The following is a 6,000-nucleotide window of genomic DNA, read 5'->3' as shown; positions in this document are numbered from 1 at the left end:
TTGAAGGGGAAGGAAGGAGAGAGAGATTGAAGGGGAAGGGAGGAAGGAAGGAAGGAAGGAAGGAAGGAAGGAAGGAAGGAAGGAAGGAAGGATGGAAGGTAGGTTGAAGGGGAAAGGAAGGAGATTGAAGGGGGAAGGAAGGAAGGAAGATTGAAGGGGAAAGGAAGGAGATGGAGAAGGAAGGAGACTGAAGGAGGAAGGAAGGAAGGAAGGAAGGAAGGAAGGAAGGAAGGAAGGAAGGAAGGAGAGATTGAATGGGAAGGGATAGAGATGGAGATGGAAATGGAAGGAAGGAAGGAAGATTGGAGGGGAAAGGAAGGAGACTGAAGGGGAAAGGAAGGAAGGAAGGAAGGAAGGAAGGAAGGAAGGGGAAAGAAAGGAGATGGAGAAGGAAGGAGATTGAAGGGGAAAGGAAGGAGATGGAGAAGGAAGGAGACTGAAGGAGGAAGGAAGGAAGGAAGGAAGGAAGGAAGGAAGGAAGGGGAGAAAGAAGGAGAGAGAGATTGAAGGGGAAGGGATGGAGATGGATGGAAGGAAGGAAGGAAGGAAGGCAGATTGAAGAGGAAAGGAAGGAGATGGAGAAAGGAGATTGAAGGGGGAAGGAAGGAGAGATTGAAGTGGGGAGACGCTGCCAAGGATGCACAAGCAGCTCCGCACAATTGCCTGGGGAGGGGGGAGGCTCTGGTGGAGAGCCTGGTGGAGAGCCAAGCGGTGGCACATTTGGGGCCTCGGAAGCAGCGCAGAGGATCCGCATGCCTCAGAGCCACCAGCTGCCCTCTCACACCCTAAACCTGGAGTCCCCCATCCTCATCCCGGCACCTCTTGCCCTCTCCCAGCCGCCCCCGGGACCTGCCCACCCCTCTAGCTTCCTGAGCGCCATCGCAGCGGTGGGGCCACGGGAGCCCCTTTCCACGCCACGCAGCCCATCGCACACAAGAGGGGCATGGCTGGAGCGCCAGCTCCTGCTCGGGAGGCGCTGCTTCTCTCCTCCGGCCCGGCTGGCTGGCCTCTGACACACATGCGGGCACAGCCGCTGCCTCGCCCTCTTCCCTGCCCCCTGGCTGCTTCTGAGGCCCGGAGCCCGGCGAGCTGGGAAGGAACCACTCCTGCCCGGAAGCCCCATGGCTGCACCGGGCGCCAGAGGGCCGAGGTGGCCTCCAACGGTGAGGAAGGCTGGCCAGGCAGCGTGGGGGAGGCTCCCGCACGGTGTGGAGGTCAGCCGGGGGCGGAACGTGGCTGGGCAACCAGGAGGCTTGGAGACCAGCTTGGTGCTGCAGCTCAGCTCAGCTGGCAGCGGCGGCGGCAACAGAGCAGCCCAGTGGCAACACCAGCAGCGACCCAGACCCGGCTCAGCTTGGACCAGCCACTGAGCCAGCCCAGGGCGGCGTCGGGGGCACACACAATGGCGCTGCAGCAGGAGCAGGCACTGTCAGAGAAGGGCGCCCTGGAGGTGGAGGAGCCAGCAGAGGAGGAGGAGGGTGGCGGCGGCCGGATAAAGGAGCGGTGTCTCGGTTTCTAAGACCATCAGAAATATGTCTTTTCCGAAGGTCTTAGGCGACCCCTGTGAAAGTGTTGTTCGACCCCTAAAAGGGTCGCAACCCACAGGCTGAGAACCGCTGTTTAGAAAGTTGTTATACACCGGAAAATACAGTATTTTCCAACATATAAGACGACTGGGCATATAATACGACCCCCGACTTTTGAGAAGATTTTCATGGTTTAGAAAGTTGTCTTATATGCCGGAAAATACGGTATATACTTTGCAGTTCTGGCAGGATGGTGAAAACTTAAGGATAGGTTTTACCAGTACACAATCACGGCTTAAGGCTCTTCAGTCAGGTGCTGGGGATAAACTATTGAGATTAAAGGGGAAAATTGGTGATGAAGCCATAATAAACTGCAAGTAGAGATACGAACTAACACTACACAATTGAATTTCAATAGTTCATTAACATATACAATAAATCTCTCAGAATGAAACCTATGCATACTTAATCTCCAGGAAACATAGTATATCTAGACTTGATTCAATATGCATAGGATTAATGGTGTAGCCAACATACATGCATACCAGTGTGAACTGAGCTGGCCTTCTCTTTCCTAGACAATCTCAGTCGAATTCTCCATGCAACAGGGCTGTTATTGAGAATATTGGAAGCTAGTTCTTATATCTGAATAACAATGAACTATAAATTGCTTCCAAATCTTTTTTTTTTTTTTTTGGTGCATAGGTATTCTGGTATTTCTGCTTCAGTACTTAGATATAGATCAGAGATAGATTAAACAGGAACTTCCTTAAACAGGCTGGGTAGTGCTTGGGAGTCAATCACAAAAACTATCAGAACATGCAAGGATGCAATCATAGCACTAGTCTGCATTTCATTAAAGCAACTGCATAATTTCAAGGTTCACACACCTACCTTATTTTTCTTATTTATTTGCCTACTTTAAAAAAATGCATTCCTCATTTTCTAAATGTTATGCATCCATAATCTCAGCATTAATGTCAATGTCATTCTTAGCTATATGTCCTGGCCCATAGGCTCACAAAACAAAAGAATTGAGAAAACAGAGACAATATTCAAAAATTAAAAAGAGTTACTTTGTGTTTCTGTCCTTTTTTCAATACTATATTTGGTCACTAGACAACATGTTTTGTGATGTGTTATTCCAGTTGCCCAAATCCAGCCCCTCCAAATGTTAGGCTTCAACATTCCCATTATATCCAGCCAGTGTAGCATCAATTTCCACATATCCACAGGCAATAGGTTGTAGGAAGATTATTGTACTTGATGGGTTTTAAATTTTCTTCACCCACATGAAAAATATGTTTCTGTTTGCCCCTTGTTCTATATTGTTTATTAGTTAATTATCCTATCTGGACCATCTTTTTTTTCCCTTCTTCAGAGACTGCATTTTTATTATCCCATCAGGATTTCCTGTTTTTCCTCAATTACTCGGAGAAAAAAAATGCCTCTCACAAAGCTCCAAGCACGGCATAATAATAAGAGGATTTAGAAACAGATTGCTTTCAAGTCATGTTAAATCACCACAAGCAGTCATTTATCCAGATGTTAACAAACTGGCCCACTTTCCTTTTCCCAAAGGAAAATGCCTAACACGGAAAGTCCATTTTCTTCCTGCTTTGTTCCATCTTCCCTATGAAAATTCTTAAAAGGAAAACAAGGATTTTTAAACAGAGTAAAATATAAAAAAGAAGAAAAGTGAAAATCTCAAAATATCCCAAAGATATCAATAATAATATGTTTTACCCTGATTAAAAACTGAAGCAGCTTTTGATCATTTCTACACTAGTGATTTACAGCAGTTTATAACATCACTTAGCCATCAACATGGAGATATAAAGCCTGTCTTCATTACTGATTCTTCTGCACAGCAGTGATTGGAGAACCAGATAACCCTATAAATCACTAGCAAGGAAAGGGCCTAAATCACCTCAAGGGTGCATGTAGACTGCCCAATTTTGTACATTTCCCCTCCCTCTGTGTATAAACTGGGAAGGTAAATTCTTCATGCAGACACACACCTGGTGTCTTTACGGCTCATCCAATCAGTTTTCTTAGCAATACCAAAGGAGTAATACCAAAGAAGTTTTCTTCTGGTTTTCTTTGGCCCTGAATCATTCAGGTGATCATTCACCAAAACACCATCAAGTCTGACTCACAAGCCAAAGTGAGCTAAGTGATGCCACCACTGAACTTTCCTTGATGCATTATGGAAGACAGCAAGTGAGTAACGATTCTTAACTTCGCTTCTGTAATTCTCCCCCCCCCACAATGTGGGTTTTTTGTCAGGTTGGGGGGAGAAGGTGGGAGATGGCAGAAAATGCTGCGTAAGATTAACGAATGAGGAAGGAATCGGGCTTCCCGGGAGAAATAAAGAAGGAATTCGCAGAGGAAACAAGAGATACGGGAATTTCATCTGAAATACAATGAGGTCATTTTATGAACCAATATGAAAAACTCGCAGTCTGCCCAGCCACAGCGAAACCGCGGGCATTACACGCCAGCCATTTCCAAAGCAGGAAAAGCCGGGCAGCGAATGGGAGGCTTAGACGTGTTTACGAAGTGGGCCGGTTCTTAGGTTTCCGTTGGAACCAGCGATCTGCTGCCACTTGTCTTCTTCAGTAGAAGGGAGCGCGCGACGGCGTAGCTGGCTGTCATGCGCAGGAGAGCGGGAGCGAGAGAACGGCGAAAGGGTGGGAAAGGCCAGCGCCGTGCACGCGCACAGACGCGCGTTTAGCGTCTTGTACTACACACGGCGCCGTGAACGGACATCACAACTCCAGCAGAGACTCACTCTGATCGCTAGGAGGAGCCTGCTGCTTACATTTGCCAAACGAAGATTGTTTCTCTCCATCTTCCGGCTTGGAGGAAAAGAAAAAAAAAAAAAACTTGTGCAGTGGATGCCGGAGGTTATTTACTATCCGGAGTCTTCCATTTCGTTTTCTCCCTCTCCTGTTAAACGTGCAGTACTAGTTTTCAAGGGACATTTAATCGTGGATAGATGTAGGGTTTTTTTTCCCACCCTCCTATCTCCTCCAAAGGTCAACCTTGTCTGATGTTTTCAACACTACAACCAGTTCAGCCATCCTGACGGCGTTTTAGAGCCATAGTTTAAAACGGGCGAGTTTTAATCACTGCTCACAGTTGTAAACATATCCAGATGTTGATAATTTTTTCAGCCTCACAAATGAATCACTGGAAGGAACCTCCAGGGGCAAATAAGGAATATTCACCTAGCGGTTTTCTCTTCACTCTGGAAAAGCCACAGGTCTTGCTGATGCTTTCACTCGCCTTTCCCTTCCTTTCCACCAGCGTGTGACGCTGCAGCGGCGGCGGCGGCTTTCTGACAGCTTTGCTCTGCCGGTCCGTAAATTTACTGCAGCTAAAAACAAGCCCTCTCTCCGTGCTTCCCCTTTTCTTGTCCCTGGCAGCTTAGGCTCTTCTCTGCTCAAAGGCAAGACCTATTCACGTGAAAAGAAGCGGAGGCGGAGAGCCGGAGAGCTGCCAGGAGAAGGATGTAAGAGATGTTGCAGCGGTGGGTGAGGGGAAGGCGATAGATAGCTTCTCAGAAAGCTAAGAATCCTTTTTTTACAGCGGCTGGAAAAACCGGACATATGCTATTACATTAAAGGGAGTTGTGTTTTCACGGCTCCGGGGATATCCTCCTAGGCTCTTTTGATCTTGTAATTCCATATCTTTCCCGGAAATCTATATGACGCTTCACAGCGTAAGAGCCAAATGGACCTACCGGTCGATTTATCGGTTAGGCTTAGACCTAAAACATAAGGGGATGGAGATTAAATATGTTCAAAGGAAAATCGAGTTTTCGACCATTGGCGCTAAGCTTCGCTGAAGAAATTTCATTTACATTAAATTCCTTCTTTTGGAGAAACAGAGAAAATATAAAACAGGGAACTGAGGGGACGCATGTATACATGTTTAGTGCTTATTAATAAGGGATACTATCTTCGTCAATTAGATGTGTAAATGTTTGAATGTAACTGAGCACGGCGTCTCCTGTGTCCTCCATATCTGTGCGGAGACCTTGGCAACACAATAAAAATGTAATTATAACCACAGACTCAATTTATAAATCATTTCCTTAAATGCAACCCCGTAATACTTCTGTTTTCAATTCTGTAAATTGGAGAGTTCTTTCAGGCTGCTGTCCTATACACGTGTGAACTGCTTTGGAGTAAACATATATAGGACTGCGGCATAAATAGCCATTTCCAAGAGAATCTACCCGCGATTTAGAAGGCCACACTATTGACTACTGATACTGCGATCTTCCAACTTTTTTTTTTTTTCAAATTCATTTGGTGGAAATTGCTTGAACCTTATGCTTGCCTGCTCAGTAGTAAGCTCTACGGAGTTCTTTCAAGCAAGACGTAAAACGAGGTATTCGATTAATGAGACATCTTCCGCCATTCTGCTTCAATTCACCATTCAGCGATGCTTCAGATCTACTATA

The sequence above is a fragment of the Crotalus tigris genome, unplaced genomic scaffold (genome assembly GCF_016545835.1).
Source record: "Crotalus tigris isolate CLP2741 ecotype Arizona unplaced genomic scaffold, ASM1654583v1 scf7180000024359.8030256, whole genome shotgun sequence".
NCBI classification, from domain to species: domain Eukaryota; kingdom Metazoa; phylum Chordata; class Lepidosauria; order Squamata; family Viperidae; genus Crotalus; species Crotalus tigris.
This window is presented reverse-complemented; position numbering follows the sequence as displayed.